General features: G+C 37.1%; 1 pseudogene; it reads left to right on the plus strand.

Annotated features, from left to right (window-relative positions):
* LOC107653894 (transcription initiation protein SPT3 homolog) overlaps nt 1-19,232 on the plus strand; it is a 136,408-nt pseudogene that overhangs the window by 90,770 nt on the left and 26,406 nt on the right.

Raw genomic sequence — 19,232 nt, forward strand, 5'->3', positions numbered from 1 at the left:
CATAAATAATTTTGGAGTGGACAGTGAAGGAAAAGCATCATCAAGTGTTATATTTACATCCATTTACTGATATGCATATTTACTCATTAAAATAGTTTTGTAAAAAAAAACTTTAAATTATTATAAATGAATAATTTATATTTGCTTACAAAAGTCATTTCAGGCGTTTAACTGAGGATGCACAATATACTGGACCAGTATCAGTTGTCATTTCTTGATAGTGGTTATTTATCAGTCAATACTGGACAATATTTTCACTAGTTTTAAGATTCAGCTCATCTGTCATTGTAATGGATTATGGCAAAGATTAAACCATTTCAAATTCTCTTAAAGGGGTCATATGATGCTATTTTAAAGATCATTATTTTGTGTATTTGGTTTAACAGAATATGTGGACATGCTTTAATGTTCAAAAAACACATTATTTTTCAAATACTGTACATTATTGTAGGTCCTCTATGCCCCGCCTCTCTCAAACGCTTCGTTTTCTACAAAGCCCCCTCCTTCCGACAAGCGCAGTCTGCTCTGATTGGCCAGCTGACCCAGTGCATTGTGATTGGCCGAACACTGCAAGCACGCGTCGGAAATGTAACGCCCCTTACCATAATCGCGAGCTTCATCTTTCAAAGTAAATATCAAGACAGTTAATAATGTGATTAGTTTTACCATCAGTTCAAGCCCGAAACGGCAACAGAGTCGCGTGACAGACACAGTGATGATGCAGTACACAAGCCGCGGTTTTTCCTTCTCTAATAAAATACTTAACAGATCATTCAAATCCATTGATTTGAACATTTTTGAGAGACTAAACCGCATCCCGTAGGTCTCTCTATTATTATGAGCATTTTTGTCATTCAAGCAGTGTATAATCTTGTTCTATAGCAGATTTGAAAGGAGTTTTAGCCTGTATTTGTGTGAGATGTAAGCGTGTGTCAGAGGTCTGCATGACTCGAGTGGGCCGCTGGATCTCAGCTGGCCTGCAGATGTGCTCTGACTGTTTCTGTCCTCTCACAGACAAATACAGCAGCAGCAGCAGCAGCAGCATCAACAAGAGACAGCGCCTGCTGCAGGACTTCATGAGCTCCATCGACCAGACCGGGGAATTCCTGTCGCAGGTGGAGGAAGAGGAGGTGGATGATGTCAAGCAGGAGCGGCTGGAGGTGAGGGCTGAAATGTACACGCTTCGGCGAGGGTGGACAGCACAGACTGGGATTGTGGGAGAAATTTGAGGGGATTGTCCTGCGGTTGCAGAAAGAGAAGGAGCGCTTCATTCTTTCATGATAAAGATCAGCCAAATTCACCAAAACTCACCAAAACCACTATGTCCTGCACAGTTAAATTAAGATTTTGAGTGTGTTTACAGGCACAACAACAAATGAACTATCAAAAATCAGTTTATTATACAAATCTATTTACAAGCTTTACATGCAATTCATAAACTGGCAATGCAAGAAACCACAAGAATTTGAAAAGATCCGATTTCCTCTGATATTAGCGTCAAAACCTAAACATTCACATGCTTAATCCACAGGAGATGTGTCATATTATATTTCCTCCTGTCAAGTCAGAAATATTTGTTAAAGGCATTTACCTCACACACTGTCAGATTATTAAACATAATCAGTCTGTGCATGTAAAAACATTTATTATTTTGCCATTATTATATATATATATATATATATATATATATAGTTTTTTATTTATTTATTTATATTTGTTTTATTTACATTATTATTATTTTATTTAATCAAGACCATTTTTCCAGATTATATTTAATAACATATTAGTTTTACCATATACCATGCCATATTTAATTCTAATATAATTTTTAATCAATTGAAAATGAATTGTACAAAAATAATATATTTCTCGTAATTGAGTGAAATTGAATTGAAATTGAAATTTTATTTTTTATTTATTTAATTATTTATTTATATTAATTTACAATGTCCCTGGATTTGAAAATAGACTCATCTCTTTTTAGTCCACTTTAGTTCATTTGATCCAGTTTCCATTTATTTATTTATTTAAACCAATGTTTAACATTTTAACCAATTTTAACATATTATATATCAACCCATATTATTTTTTTACCATATACCATGCTATAATAATACTTTTACCATATTATTTGAATTATAACTAAAAATTGGAAATGTATTGAACAATAATAATGTAATTCAGTTACTTCAACTCTAAAAATGCTGGTAAGAGAAATAATGTGGATTTTTTGGTGATTGTGGCAGCAGTGCCTGTAGTCCAGTAAAAGAGTTTGTGGATTTCTTTCAGCATTGTGTTTGTCAAGTTATTATGTACAGATTGCAGTTATCTGTGCAAATACTAACCGTCAGTAATTTCCAGCATAATTTCTTCAGTGAATCAAGTGCTCAAGGAGCTCAGACAGCGTGTGCACTTAAATGACACTACGAACAAGTGCACTTTATTCCTGTAGTCATTGTGGAACAGAGGTTTGACCCAAACAAGGTGTTTAAACACGCAGTTGAGAACCACAGAAGAACATGTGGTTCTGATACTCGTGCTCCATTAAAGACAAGAAAGCGCGGCTCAGACTGCTGTCAGTAGGTCCGACTGGGTTTCATCGTCCTCCACTAATAGTCTTAACATCTCATCTGAGTTTCCATCGTGATATTTTCCTCTGTGCACAGCAGACAGACGTGCAAATACACCACGAGTGAAGCTAGAGAGTAGGAATTGACCTGTCAAATGACAACTGGAGTGTTTTCAGTCCAATCTGGGAAAGCTATGAGGGGATGTGTATCTTTATCAGACATCGATACGTGATTAAACGCTCTGAATCTTTGCGATATGAGCATGAACTCTGTCTTTTTGTTCTCACTGTGCCGAGTGAAATAAATGGCCACAGCTGAAAGACGTAATTAAAGGTCTGAAGCAAGAACCGTGGACAAGGGTGTATTACCATGAGACGTTATACGTCCCGTCTCAATTAAAACGGTTCTGGATGTGGCCAAGAAAGCCTGCGGTTTCCCCCAAAACTTTGTTCCTACTGAGTGTTTTAATGGGTATGTTTTAGCTATCAGGACAACCTTTTGGGAATAAGGAACCATATCCTTCTGGGCCTCCCACTTTGCTTCACTCATGAAGTCCTGGAGAGAGGAGCTTTATGGTTTAACCACACAGCACTGTGCTGCTTTATCTAGTGCCCCATTCACCCGCCGCCGCCCCCTCGTCTTCCTTAACTAGCTCTTCTGGTGGCTTACAGCACATGTCTGCTTCCCCTGCGCTCCTCCATCTGCTCGCCTTACCTGCAGCATACAGTAATATTATATATATATATATATATTTAGTTTTTTTCTGTATTATTTAAATATGTATGTCTGCATATTATTATATATTTTATTATATAAATGATGTATTATTTCATTGTTTATACAATTTTAATTGTTCTATATATAAATATTTTACAAAAGATGAAGAAATATTTAAGATTCTGAAATTTCTGTCATTAATCAAATATTAGAGTGTTTGAAAACCATGAGATATTTACAGAAGTCCATTTGCCAAAACAGCCAAATATGTTCTGATTATAGCTATTATATCAGTCTCTTACTGCTAGTAGCACTTTTATTACTGTAAATGAGACCATTTCAAAGCCCTCATTTGCATCATCCATTTACTCTCCAGATTTTCTCACTGCTGTGAATAAACTACAGCTCTTGTGTAAATACTCAGGCCATTATTTCATAGGATTTCCAAAGCCACAAGCTCACGGGTCAAGCATCTGTCAGATGTCCAGTCCAGGGCGGCCGCGATCGGCTCGGACGAGGGTATAATTCACCCGCGCGCTGCTACACTTGATCAGCCGGCGTTGGCCTCTCTTTTGTCAGCGGTGTGTGGATTGTATTTCCTCCGGCAGATCATCCATCTTCCCAAGGACCCTCTAAGATCTCTTGACAATCTGTTATTTTCCCGGCCGCGTTCAGATGGGAATGTTTAAAAGTGTTTTTGTCATGATGTGTGGGATCCGCATTGTTTTGCCTTGATGCCATGATGACAGCAGGATGCTATTCTGAGACACTGGTGATCTGTACTTTGCAAATTCCCTAGGAAATCGTAAATGCCGAAAACAGCAATGTAAACTCTTGCACTTTTACTTGCTTGGGTTTTCACCAAACTTTGGACAGTTTTGGGTTGTTTTTTTTTCCACTTTCAAATTTTCCTTGAAAGAGCAGTAATGTGAACTGTAAACTAGTTAATATACTGGAAGTTTTTGAGTCTGAATGACATGATAAAAATCTCTTTGAGAATGTTTTCTCTTTAAAGAATCAAACTCAGATGTCTTTGTGTGGACGAGTGAAATTGAGTTTTTTTTTTGTTTTTGTTTTTTTGCATGAATTCACTTTAGCTGTTTCCATCACCCTGTTTTATGCACATTTTAAAGTATTGCATCAGAAATGAGTGATGGAAATGCCTAATTTAGAAAAAAATCCCTTTTTTTTTTACGCTAACTTGAGGTGGTTTTTGACTTTGAAAAGATTAGCTTCTCGAAACTTAGCTACTGTCCCTGCAAAGTGTATCTTTTTTTAAATTTTATTCATTTATTGATCCATCCGACCAAGACCTCTTTTTACCATAAACAATGCCATAATAATACTTTTACCATATTATTTTAATTGTAATATAATTCCTAAAATGAAAATGTATTGTACATTAATATTATCAATCAATTACTTTGACTCTAAATGATTTTTTTTTTTTTATTTATTTATTTCATTTTAATTTAGTTTAATGTGTAATTTGATCCAGTTTCCATTTAAGAGTATTTATTTATTTAAATCAAGGCCACTATTGACATTCTACATCATATTATTTTTACCATATACAATGCCATAATAATGCTTTAACCATATATATATTTTTAATTACAGTTCTTAAATTGAAAATAGGAAATTTGTTATATAATAATAATATAGTATTTCCACTTTGGTCTGGTTAAAAAAAAAAAACGTTGCGTTTCTTTGTGTGCACATGATGGGTGTTTTTTATTCGTAGCAATTAAATAAGTCTTCAGCATCTTTGCATGTTACCATTATAATTAATATATGGTAGCATGTAATGCTCAAAAATATTGGAAATTGCATGCATGTGAAGTGAAAGTGAACCTGAAGCACTGCCTGACCTGAAATGGTCTGAGTTTGTTCAAAGTGTTCACATTTAAGACAAAGTTAATGCAAACTGTTCTCAGACCGAGGATGCCATTTTTGTAATTTTGTAAAAAGTTTCTCTTTGGCATTTGAAAAAAGTTTTGCAGGACATTAACTACATATGTTTTATCTAGTGCTGTCAAACGATTAATTGCATACAAAATAAAAGTTTTTGTTTACATAATATATGTATGTGTACTGTGTATATTTATTATGTATATATAAATACACACACATACTGTATATATTATAATATAAAAATATTTACTTGTATATACATTTATATATTTATATTTGTATATTTTATATTATATATAAATATATTTAATATATAAACATAACTTATTTTTCTTAAATACATGCATGTGTTTGTATTTATATCTACATAATAAATATACACAGTATACACACATATATTATGTAAACAAAAACTTTTATTTTGGATGCGATTAATCGCGATTAATCGTTTGACAGCACTAGATTATCACAATGATTGTGACCCTTAATAGGTTCAGGAAGTTGCTAGTGGATTTGTTTTCTTATTTGCTCTTTCAGTGATGACTGAAATTCAAAATGTGAGTATCATCAGGAGTCTCTTCAACATGAGAGTGATGTTACAGCTCATTTAAATCTCTCCCATAGCCTCGTATCTACAACACTGACTCTCTTTCACACAAAAACAGAGGCGCTTTAAACCCATCCGCGTTTGATCGTCTAAACTTAGCCGCGCGTCTGAATGAAATGCCCCACAAATTTAATTCTAGCCTGCCTCGGGCTGTTAATCACCGAGTGACGCGCATTGAAATACACAGCACTACACTAGATATCCAAAATATATCTTGGGCCTCGGCCTATGGAAATCTCATCGCTAGCAGTGGTACAAATTGAGATTCCCTTTATCCAGACCACACTGGCACGAAATGAAAGCCGCCAGCGGCCAAATCAAATATTTGCCAACGTCCTCCTATACAGCCGCCGCGTCAGTTGTGGGTATAATTTGGCTATTAGCAGGTGGGTCAACGTTTTGATTTTATCAGCGGCTAAACATAGTATTCAAACATCGAATCCCCCCCGCTGCTCTTTTCAGTCAATAAGCCACAGTCAAAACATTTCTCCTGTCTCAGTCCAGCCGCTTGACAAGAGTTATTTAAAAGTGCAGCGGCTCCAGTCTCGTATCACTCGCGCCCCAATTTGGAGCGGGACCCAGACACCGAGACTGCTGCGAATTCCCCCTCCGAGTGCAAAACGAGACCTCCGTACGGCTCTTAACGACGCTAATAGAAATCGCAGTTCCAGCGCCGTGTAACGATCAGGCGCTCGGCATCATTAATATGTATTTTCAAAGATGGAATTTCCAATGACTGCCAGCTAACTAAATAAAAAGACTCCGGTTGGTTTGGGTGGCCTGTAAGCGATCCAGGCGAGCGTCACGTCAGGCTGTCCTCAACCTCGAACCCGGCGCTTCTCGGAGACGCGGCTCTCTGTAGACCGTAAAACAGATCCTCTGCAGCACGAGGAGAAAAAAAAGCAGTCGTAAACCTTGAGCCTTTATGTTTTATGACACACAGCCTGGTGGAGAGCTCAAATTGACTGTTATGTGAAGGTATGAAATTGGTCCAGGATGAGGAAACGTCTAATTATAGGTTCTGACCTGCAACTTAACACGCTCTGCTGTAAATCCGAGTCAGACCTGTTGGGTTGCTATTAAGAGGGTTCATTACTGCGCACGGCTCTCTTAAAGTTTACACAGATTGTCCTTCTCTTGTTATGTTACGCCATTTCATCGCAGGACATAAAACGAGGAAATAATGACGTCCGTCTTCTTGTTGAGTCCTCGGAGTAGCTGATAAAACTGAGGTTTAAACCGTTTCGTCACACAGGACCTCCGTAGATATAACAGTATATTAATTGAAGGGATTATTATGGGATTCAAAAAATGACATAACTATTACCAAATTTAGTAAGCTATTTTTTTTAAAGAAATTACTTTTGTTCAGCAAGGATGCATTAAATTGCTCAAAGGTGAAAGTAAAGACATTTATAATGTTGCAAAAGGTTTCTATTTCAAATAATTGCCATTCCTTTCAACTTTTTATTCATCAACAAATCCGGAAAAATAAAAATGATGGCAGTTTGCACAAAAATATGAAGCAGCCCAACTGTTTTCTACATTGATAATAATCAGAAATGTTTTTTGCATCAAAGAAATAAATTACATTTTAAAATATATTAAAATGGAAAAGAGCTGTTTTAAATTGTAATAATATTTCACAATATTACTGATTTTTTTTATCCTTTATATGCAGCCTTGGTGAGCAGAAGAGACATTTCAAAAACAATAGTGGGCTTGCATTGTTCATAATTTTCTTGAGATGTGTTTTATGATGTTGACACATGATATTAAGGATAATAGTTACTTTTAATTTTTTATACAAAGAATTGAAAAGATGACCAGAAATATGGATTCCAGTCCATTTATGCATTTGTCAGACACTTTTATTCGAAGTGACTTTTATATTTTACTATTGCATATTAATACTTTAATATTGCATTAAAGGTCTGCATTTTATCAGTTCATACATTCCTTGGGAATCGAACCCATGACCTTGGCTTTTGCCATAATTCTGCTGTTTGAGCTACAGGAATGCGTTAAGATTCACTGCATATGCACTGATGAATGCATCCGTTTTGTTGCTCTGTGAGCATGCCAGGTATGGTTTGTAGTGTCAGTGTAGAGCTCAGCACTCCTCATGTCAGTTGCAGCGCGTCAGATATCATCTCTGATGAGTTGTTCGGTTGGCAATTCTGCGCCCGAGGGCTTGTAAGAACGCAGATGTGGGATTGTGAACACACCACTGCTGGCTTCTGAAGGCCACATTTCTGCACTAAAAACATGTTCACTGGCTTTGTGCCGCTCCAGTAACTGTGATGTCTTACTGGCATCGAGCTGCAGGTCGGGACAACGGCACAGTAAATGTGCCTGAATAACCCTGTTGAACAACACTGATGCTGAGTACACACTAAATCTGACCGAAAACACGTCACAGGGCCGGAAATTGAGCGTTTGTGGTTATAGGGGTCATATGATGTTGCTAAAAATAACATTATTTTGTGTATTTGGTGTAATGAAATGTGTTTATGCGGTTTAAGGTTAAAAAAACACATTATTTTCCACATACTGTACATTATTGTTTCTCCTCTATGCCCCGCCTTTCTGAAACGCGTTGATTTTTACAAAGCTCATCGGTCTGAAAAGCGAGGTGTGTTCTGATTGGCCAGCTATCCAGTGCGTTGTGATTGTCTGAATACTTCAAGCGTGTGACGGAAATGTTACACCCATACCATACTGTGATGCCCTGTCCGGCCGGAGCGATGAGACAAAAACATGAAAACCCATTATAAAGAATATCTCTTTGGATTTGAGACTTTAGTCTTTGCAACTTTACAGAACTTCTTTATGCACCAAGAGCTTGTAATACTCCAAAGAGAAAGGAAAAATTGAAATCGCATCATATGACCCCTTTAAATTCACAGTAAAAACTACATTTTATTAACTGATGGTAATATAATGCAAGTTTAACAGTATTTTATGTCCTGTTAGGGTTTTTCACCATTTATAGTAAGAGAACCAATTAACATGTTTTTACTGTAGCATCTTTAGAGTCTTTTACCATTAAAGTTACGATCATTTTTATAGTGTGCATCAGCACATCATATTCTCACTCAAACTGTGTGCTCTGTTTAGCTAAGAAGGCCTTGAAATTCCACGAGTGGACTGCAGCAGTCTGGATATGAAGCCCAACACCATGTCCATGGAGATCCTGTCCTATCTGGCCTACGAGACGGTGGCCAAGGTGAGCTGCTGTCAGACTGAGCACGAAATCACATTGTGCTTCAGATTCACAAAAATGACAAACTGTTTCATTTCAGGAAATCACTCTGACATTTGCTAAATTGCCACTTTACTTTCGCTCGGTCTCTGTTTCCAGTGCAATAAAACCCTGAAAATAAGCTCTTTTGAAGCGTTCCAGTGCTTTCTTCGTTCAGTATGATGTTTCCTGGGAAAAATATTATCATCTTGCTCTTCATATCAAGTGCCATTACTCGTAAGCTGATATGGTTTTATATTTTAGGTTGTTGACCTTGCCCTGTTGGTTAAACAAGATATGACTCCCAAAACAGGCGATCCGTTTCAACACGCCATATCAGCAACTTTCATCCAGTACTGCAACTCCTCGGCTGAGGTAAACAAAACACTTTCAGTTTACTTTTTGGTAATCAGTGTTGTTATTGTTAACTAAACGACTATTAAAAACTATTATAAATCATTTTAATTAATTGAAATAAAGTTTAAATAGCATTAGATAAGTTTAAATGAAAATGAGAAATGTTTCATTGCCAACTAAGTGAAATCAAATAAGTTTAATTTGATTTCCTAAAATAAACTAAAACTAAAATTGAAATAAAAATAGAAAATAAAAAAAAATAAAAATGACAAAAGTACATCAAATTACTAAAAATTAAACAAAAAAATTAAATAAAAATGTAAAATATACAATTAATATAATAGTATATAAATAACACTAAAATAACACTTTGGATGTTTATTTGGAAATTATAAATAGTTTTTAAAGGTATGGATCCCCCAAAATTGTGTGTGTGTGTGTGTGTATATGTGTGTATATATACAGTATACATAATTATTGTGTAATTACACATAATTATAATACTATAATAATGTAATATTTATTTGGAAATTCTAAACTATGGTCAAAAATAAAAATCCTGTAATTTATTCACCTTTATTAATTCACCTTCAGGACAAGGAGATGTTTAGCAGAATACAATGGAAGTGAATTGTGACAAATGCAAGCAAGCTCCTAAAATTGCAACAAAGAAGTGCAATAAAAGTAAAGACCAGCATGAACATATTTTTTTTTGTTTTCAACAGAAAATGATTTTGGGTGAGTAAATGATGACAGGATTTTCATTTTTTTTGATAAACTATTCCTTTCAATCATTCAGTCAATCATTGTCTTCTAGACTTTCTAGAAAGAAAGTCAGTTATTTGGTCACTAATGTGTTGTTTGTTTGGTTTAAGCTGCATGTGAATGATATTCTTTACCGAGAAGCATCTACATTATCCATTCTTATGCTCTAATCCACTATTATGATGTTTTATGATGTTAGTTGCTGTTTGGTGATGCTATAGAATAGTTCAAATGGTTTTTGTGGTGATAACGGTCATGTCAACAGCTTTCTCCGAGCGCTTGTCCATTGGAGAAGAAAACCAAACAAGAGCGTCTTGCTCCGCGGTTTTGACCTCTCGCCAAGTTTGTCCAAGGTGGTTTTGAGCTGCGGGATCCGTTCCATGGATGAACTTCTGTGTCACTGAAACCACGAAACCTCATCTGTCTCTCTCTCTCTCCCTCTTTTCGGACTCGGTCAAGGCCACTCTGGGTCTGGAAGCGCGCATGGTATTTTTTTAGCCTGAATTCCAGTATTGTTTTTCTCCTGATCCTTGGGGGTCGGCCGCGTTCCCATGTGGCGAGAGTGACAGAATGACCCTGTGGTTTGAGCGATAGGACCGAGACGTGTCGTAAGACTGCAGGTGATGTTTTCAGGGTCGTGTTTTGTAGCCGTGACCTTTTTGCATCATGAGTTTCCTAAAAACAAGTCTTGTGTATGAGAAGGTCAGGCACATTGTGATTGTGTATGTGTAGCAGTCGTCTAATGTCACTCTTGGAAAAATAATGAGGAATTTGTGCTCACATATGTGATTTTTATGGTCTATCTTTAGGCTACAAGCACCAAAAAGGAGACGGACTCTCCGGAAAGCACGCCGCCGTCCACTCCCAGCGTCCCTCTGACGGGACACCAGGGAAAGATGCACTCCATGGCCCAGGGCAAGCAGTAAGATCAAACAGAGGAAGAGGAAGAAGGTGCACAAATATTGACAGATCATCTATATTATGTTGAGATTATATAGCTAGCCTCCAGTTATAGATGAGTGTGTGATCACTGCACCACTAGTGTTTGTTTAATGGAACTGCAGTCTGTTTATTTGAGAAACCCAACTGGGCCGGACATAACAGCAGGCTCAACCAATGGGGGAGTTGGGGGCGGGGCTACCTGTTTCTTTATAAAATAAAATGCTTGAAGTAGTGTTGAACCAGAAATATTTCTGTTATATAACACAAGATGAAGTGTGTAATTTTGGCATCCCTAGTCATTTGTTCACATTTAACATACAGTGAAATGTTTGATTTCCTTAAAGGTTTTGTAAATGATATAAAATAATATATTTTTAATGTATATTTGAGCTGAGAATTATATATAATAAAGAAAAATAATGACGATGGTGATATTATTATGAATATATGAATATATAAAAAAATTTAAATATTTTTCTTTAAATGTTTTATTAATAATACACTGCTTAAGAATTTAATCATCATAATATAATAATAATATTAGTAATAACAACAACAATAATAACAGTAATCTATTATTATTATTATTTATAAAATAAATTATTTATTTTATAAATGTTATGGCATTGTATATTACAGATATTATTGGCTCTGATTAATTGCTTTTGTTCCTCCTTTGAAGTTGCTTTGGATAAAAGCGTTTGCTAAATGCATAAATGTAAGTGATTAATCATATTGTTCATTTAAATTCTTCTTCATCTTATTATACTATGTTTATTATAGTATGTTTGTATGTATGTATATATAATTATTAAATTCTCAAACAATGCCCTAATAATAATACATTTTAATAAATAATTATGAATTATTTTCAAATATAATAATAATAATAATAATATAATCATTGCCATTATTATTCTATATTATTTATCATTCTCAGCTAAAATATACATTAAAAACATATTTTACATCATTTACAAAACATCCATCAAAAACCATACATTTTATCGTACAAGTCCAAGTTGAATGACTAGTGGTGCCAATTTCTTCACTAATGTTATATAACGTTTTAAGGCAGTCTAATCTTTTATTTCTTTTTCAAAATCTCCCATCTTCCAGACAAACAGCTTACACCGATGGGCCACTCAAAACCAAACAACCAACCTAACGCTGTTTATTTTACACTAGAAGTAATACCCAGAGGTTATTTTAATGCTTATCATAGATTCCAGCCCCTTAATATGCAGTGGAAACATTAGCAAGAAACAAGTCTCAGTATTTTCCTACCCGTCCTGTTTTACTGACTCCAGTTTCTCTGATGTTTATTGCAAACATCCAAATAGGGAAGTTGTTTTTCCCTCATCTGCTAAGAGATACCGAGTCGAAATCGTTCCCTTCCCTCCAATGACTTCAGAGACACTGCAATTACAGCCAATCACACGCAGCACTAACGTTTACTGTCAGGCCTCTATATATCAGAATCAGCCTGCACTGCGAGTTCATAAAGCATCAAATGACACGTAGCATTTATATCTCTCCAGAGGTGAAGCGCCGGCCGATTTGGATTCCCAAAAGTGTGCGGAGTTTGTGTTTGTGCACTAAACTGCAGGACTCCCACCGTGTTTTTGAATTAGCAATAATACGAGCTGTATTTTCTCTGTCTTCTCCGTTGCAGAGTGCGGCGGCCTGTGGCGCAGAGGCTCAGAGCAGTGCCATCCAACCAGCCCACATCAGAGAGGCCATCAGGCGCTACAGCCACAAGATTGGCCCGCTCTCCCCCTTCTCAGTGCGTAATAACAGAGCCGTAAAAGAGTTATATTTATAATCGCAGCGCAGCCCCATTTTAAAGTGGTCAAGCCCTAAAGTATTGGAATTGTTTAGCGCAATTTGCGGTTAGTGTAATTTTCCTCATAAAAGACACACAATTCTACTGGAGAATTAAATAAGCGGAATTTCGATCCTTTTTGGAAATACAAAGGAGATTTAATTTTGTTTTGTTTTCCGTAAGTTCTGTTTACGGCTGAAGAAATGCCGCTTACGTATGCGACTGTGCAGCGAGTTATAATTTTCCATCAGGCGCAGAAGTGTGGGTGTCTTAAGTGCTAGGCTGCGTTTGAGAAATGGCTCTTGGAGGCTTCGAGGCTTTCTCACAGCCAATTTGGAGGCTTTTGCTGCTGTGGTCAATCTGCAATTCACAGGTAATGAGCAATTTACCAATGACAGCCCACTTGATGCTTCCCGAGCCAATGGCTGCCAGAAAACCTGCCAGTGTCACTTCTAGACTCACGGGAAGACTTCTTATATAGTCTGGTGAAATATAAAACATGGTAAGCGTTAGCATTTTCTTAAGAAACTGAGAAATTTGCATGAAACTCACTGCCATGATACAGAGGTGTTGCTAAAGTGTTTTGAGTAGTTTTTGGCACATTACTATGTGGTTGCTAGGGTGTTCTGCATATTTTTTAATGCAGTTTCTTTGGAGTTCTGTCCAGTTGTTACGGCGTTGTTATCCTGAGTTACCCTGGTTTTTTTTGTTTCTACGGGGTTACTATGTGATTGTTAGGGTGTTGCTATGCAGTTGCTAATCTGTTCTGTATGTTTTTTATGCAGTTGCTTCAGAGTTCTGACGGCATTGTTACCCTAAGGAGGTTTGAGGGGTTTTTTTTTCTTTTTTTTTTCTAAGAGGTTCTGTGTAGTTTCTAAGATGTTGCTATGCAGTTGCTAAGGGGTTCTGGGTGGTCACTAGGTGGTTGCTAAGGTGATATTGATGTTTTTATTATGTTGCTATGCTAGGGTGTGCGAACTGGTTGTTAAAGGGTTAGTTCACCCAAAAATAAAAATTCTGTCATTAATTACTCACCCTCATGTTGCCCTCGGGTCAGTGCTGCCACACGCTCGCGTCATGGTACTGTCGTGAACGCACGTCCACAAGTGACGCAGTAGAGACGAAAATGTGGAATAAAGTCATGAATTTTGTTTTCTTTGCGCAAAAATTTATTCTCGTAGCTTCGTAACTTTACAGTTGAACCACTGATGTCACACAGACTACTTTGTCGATCATCTTGGTACTTTTAATTTTTGGGTGAACTAACCCTTTAAGCCATTGCTGTAATAAGCAATTGCCAATATCTATTTTGCATAGCTGTTTTTGTTTTAAATACAGATATTTGTTACTATTCATTGTGATGTAATCTGGCAAAGCACTAAATCACAGTTTTAATTCATTTTACACCAGATTCATCTTGTGTTTTGCAAAAGAACCTCCATGGTAATGCACAACATCCTGAGATAATTCAGTCCCATCTCTTACATGTTTGTGCCAGATATTCAGTAAGAACTGCAAAGGAAAACCAAAGCATGATGGAAGCATGTTCTTATTACATCTCTAAAAGCCCTACAATTTCAATGTCGCCAAGCAACGCAGGACAAATGTGACTGGATTTCCATGGCGTAAACATGAGCCCAGCATGTAGGAAACTGGGAGTTGCGCGGGGACGCGGTGTATTGTTTAATATATAAAACAGGTGTTATATGGTTTTCCAGGGTATGATGCTGAGTGAAGACTTCCAGATGTTCTCGAGTGCCACTCGCATTTGCCTTTGAGTAAATCTCGGCTACTTACTGGGAATGGCACAGGAATAATTAGACGGGGGGATGCAAGTGACTGAGTGAGTGCTGTCAGAACCAAGTTATCATGTAATTAACTGGGTTTTATTGCGACTGGAGCCAGTTTAAGCCCACGATTAATTGCACCAATAAGCACTTTTCACTCTGGTCTTTTAAAAAGCTCAAAAGGTAGAATTAAGCCCTTGTTTGGAAGGTCGAGTGTACGTGGGGTTGCTGACAGACACAAGGCGCTTTCTCATTAATGTGGACAGTTATCAATTGGCGTGGTCGCCATTCAGACTTTCGACGTTGCAGCAGTTAAGTCGACGTATTACCTTCAAATGCATCTGAGATTCTCAACACTCCCCCAGATTGAAACGAAGAGAAATCGCCAATCTGGAAACGGTTCGCTTTCACTCAAGTTTCACCATTGTGGATGTATAGCATTATGTAATTTAAACGTCTGCCCCAGTGACTGTTGTTGGAGGCTTTATCGGCCTCAAATTACCAAAATCAAGTCATTGTGAGATTATTAACTTTGAAATTGAATTAAGAGGGTAACGCAAGACCTACAATCATTCAGAGATCATTCGATTACACTCACGCACAGGGCAACGCAATTACCTCCCCCGTCCACAAGGACAGAAAGTCACCGGCCAAGAAGAAGTATACGTTTATTTGATTCCAGAGTCTGCTGTTGTGGAAAAGCGGCTCATCAGATGGAATTGTTTTTCCTTTTGTGTTTGTTTCTGCCAGTTTTTGTAAATGCCTGGCGAAAACATCCTTCTCTGACGCTTAATTTGACCTGCTAATGCGAGAACAACTTTCTAGTGCTTTCTAGTGGCGTAAGTACATGCGGTGTAAATGTGACATCCAGGTTTATTTTTAGTGCACAGATATCTGAAATTCACCTGTCTATCTACAAATATTGAGAGTTTGAAGTGAAAGATTTATTATACAGTGTGGTGAATTAAAAAACATAAGCATAACTAACTGGATTATAATAATTATAACTGATTTTTTCTTTAGAAATTGTGAGAAACTACATGAAACTCACTGCCATGACGAGTGCCACTACTATTGCTATAGTAGTTTTTAGCATGCTGCTATTGTAACGGAGGCCAGCTAGTAAGAGTTGTGCCCCTGATCTCAAGAGGCGCACTAGTGACTGACGCTAGAGGCTATGATCTTTAGCTTCATTGTCTCCAATGCTGGAAACACCAGTTCGAATCCCACTCAGAGAAGGGCAAGTATAACCAGAGGAGTTACACTATGTGGTTGTTAGGGCGTTGCTATGCAGTTACTAAGGGTTTCTGGGGGGTCGTTAGGTGGTTTCTCTTGTGGGTGTTCTTGGTGGTTTCTAGTACATTGGTATGTGATTGCTATGGTGTTCTAACTGGTTGTTTGGGTGTGATATGCCATTGCTAAGGTGTTTTAAGTTTTATTTTTCAGTGTGTTGCTATGGTGTTGCTATGCAGTTACTGTGGAATCTTGGCAGTTGTTACAGAGCTCTGGGTGGCTTTCAGTACGTAACTATGCAGTTTCTAGGGTGTTCTCAGTGTTTGTTAGGGGGTTGTTACGCACAAAGCTGTGGTGTTTTAAATGTTTTTATTTAGCACATTGCTTTGTGGTTGCTAGGGTGTTGCTATGCGGTTTGTTGGGAGGTTCTGAGTGGTTACTAGTGTGTTCTGGGTGGTTGTTAGGGTGTTGCTAAGGTAATTTAATTCCAGTGCATTGTTAGGGTGTTGCTATGCAGTTGCTAGGGGGTTCTGGATGGTTACTAAGTGGTTTAACTTGTTGCTGTGTTGTTCTAGGTTGTTAGCAATATAAATAGTAAATCTTGCCTAAACACACCTTAGACAATCACGAAAGTGTGTCTTTCATTGGCCCTTACGCATGTTTAGAAGTTGCTGCGACAGCAATATTTTGTACCTTACTTGCAGTTTTCCCTGCTCTCACTTTACGCAAGACTTTGGGCCAAAGACAACAAACGATAGAGTGATGCGTCTCATCTCTCTCGTTTATTGCTCCATCATCTCCGTATCTGAGGACGGACGTCTCGTCCCGGGCCGCTGACATCCACAGAACTTGCTGTTTCTGTGCCCTTTTCAATGCCTCATAAACACTGCACTATAAACGGCCCATTGGAGCAGGTTTTACATCCCCGAATTCCAGTCGCATCCCTCGCGTTGGCATCGGACGCCAGTTCCTGTGAAACCTTCCCTAACAATTACACATTTACAAGTAGAGACATTCTTCTCCGTGGTTTGAATAGCTTGTTATTACTCCATGAAATTGCTTCTTGGATGTCAAGTGAACGGTCAGACTGGCAGCGGTGTTCAGAAGTGGGTCAGTTGGAACGGGAAAACGACATACGGTAGTCTTCCAAAGAGGCAATATTTTATCGAAATGATATTCAAACCTCCCAGTGCAGAAATACAGGCCGAGTACTGGCGCCATTTGAAGCAAAGCGTAATATTTGTCTTTGAAATAAGTTTATCGGAGAAAGAATAGCAACTTCCTGGATTTTGAGCACAAAGAGCTGTATTTGTTTTTATTTCATGCCAAAGTGTTGGCAACAGCAGTCTATCTTTTCTTGTTTGCTGAAGCATCGATATGAAAATACTATGCCATTAGAAGCACGAGCGTTCGGTGCCAGAAAACGCTTTGCCGTTTCTCTCTCTAGATTTATGGAGTCGTTTTTTTCTCCCCCCTCTTCTTCAGTGTAATTTCTGTTGAGCCGCATCTGGAAGTATTTATTTCAGTGCCATGTAATCCATCTCGTGGCGCAGTAAACAGACTGGCTATTATTTTTGAATAAAGTCTCATCTTCAGGCTTTGAGAGCGCTCCTGGCTGTTTCAGATGCTATTGATTTACGGTGGGTTTTTCCACATGCTGACCCCCAAATCCCACTTCACAGCGAGGTGGTGTACAGTACGGCCCATTAAGTCGGAGTCCTGGGGATGCACTTCCCCGCTGGAGTGCGCTGGATCTGGCTGCGTTTTGACTCCCCCAAATAATGGGGCTCCGCAGCACAATAACAACTCTAATCCTTTAGCCAGAACTCTCGAAGGTGCCGCTTTACTCGAAATCACGCCGATTTAAGCATCTCTTCAGTTTAGGCTCGAGGATAAAGCTTAGATTCTGATTATAATACCGTTGTTTACAGCAAAGCATCGTTAGGCATTTCCAGAGAAATTAAGCAATATCAAGATCAGTTGGGTTTTAGGATGCCATGCCTTTTATTTACTGACTGTAGCATGACTTGGATCAGGGATTCCCAAACTTTTTTCCAAACTAAGCTTAACCAACAGAGACCTTGACTTTCATTGAAACGTTTTTGTGATCTAGGTTCAGCCTCATAACTATTTGCAATACTACCATTTATAATAATAATAATATAAAATCAAATACGGTACTTAGTACGCTACATTAGACAGGCTCAAACACTTGCTGTTTTTAAATCTAGCCTAAAAACTTACTTCTATAGTCTGGCATTTGATGCTACATGAGAGCTGCTTTGTTTTGTTGTCTTTATGTGTCTTATTGTCTTCTTTTGTGTTGTTGACTGTTTGTATCATTGATATTTTTATTCTTTTATGCGTGTACAGCACTTTGATAAACACTTGCTGTTTTTTAAAAAGTGCTTTATAACTAGACTTTGAAATAATTCAGATCTATCAAATAATTTAGAGAAATTATTGAAATTATTTATTCAATAATATCAAATAATTTAGAGAAATTACTGACCTTAATTTTCATTTTTTTAGTCTCATATCTATTTGCAAAGGCTACAATATATATATATATATATAAGTGCTGTCAATCGATTAAAAAAATTAACTAATTAATCGCACATTTTTCTGAAATTAATCGCGATTAATCCCACCTAACTTTAAAGTTTTTAAATATACTTTTATATTGCAATAATTTCACATTCAATCTTCAAATTAATGTACAAACAACATAAAGACAGTATATTTTTTAATATTTGTTTAATGGCATCTTATTTTATGACTGAAGGCCAGTATCAATGATACCAATACTGATTTCTCTATAAAATTGCCCCCCCCCCCTACATTTTTAACCATTGACTATAGCCATTCAACATTACAGTATAATTGAGAGCTGTCAATTTTAACATTTATTAGACTTTAAAAAATAACTTCTAATTTAAGTGAACTTAAAACAATATTCACATAAACCCATTATAATAAATGTCATATTTACCTGTGCCTTTCAGCAGAAATATACAGAAATTGAAACTGAATTACCGAACACTAAATTCTAAATTAATTATAGATGAATCCTTAAATCTATAAAAGTTATTTTTTCCTCTTTTTTTTTTCTTTGTCCTTTGATTAATAGACATCTGACCCACTTCAGGTCTTAAAGTCTCTATTAATGAGCTGACGAGTTAAATCGGGTGTGTTAGATGAGTGAGACAGTGCTGGGCTGCTCCAGGACAGTTTTGAAAACCATTTCAGAGACATGTTCTTAAATGTGACT

The sequence above is a fragment of the Sinocyclocheilus anshuiensis genome, unplaced genomic scaffold (assembly GCF_001515605.1).
Source record: "Sinocyclocheilus anshuiensis isolate Anshui unplaced genomic scaffold, SAMN03320099.WGS_v1.1 scaffold1561, whole genome shotgun sequence".
NCBI lineage: Eukaryota > Metazoa > Chordata > Actinopteri > Cypriniformes > Cyprinidae > Sinocyclocheilus > Sinocyclocheilus anshuiensis.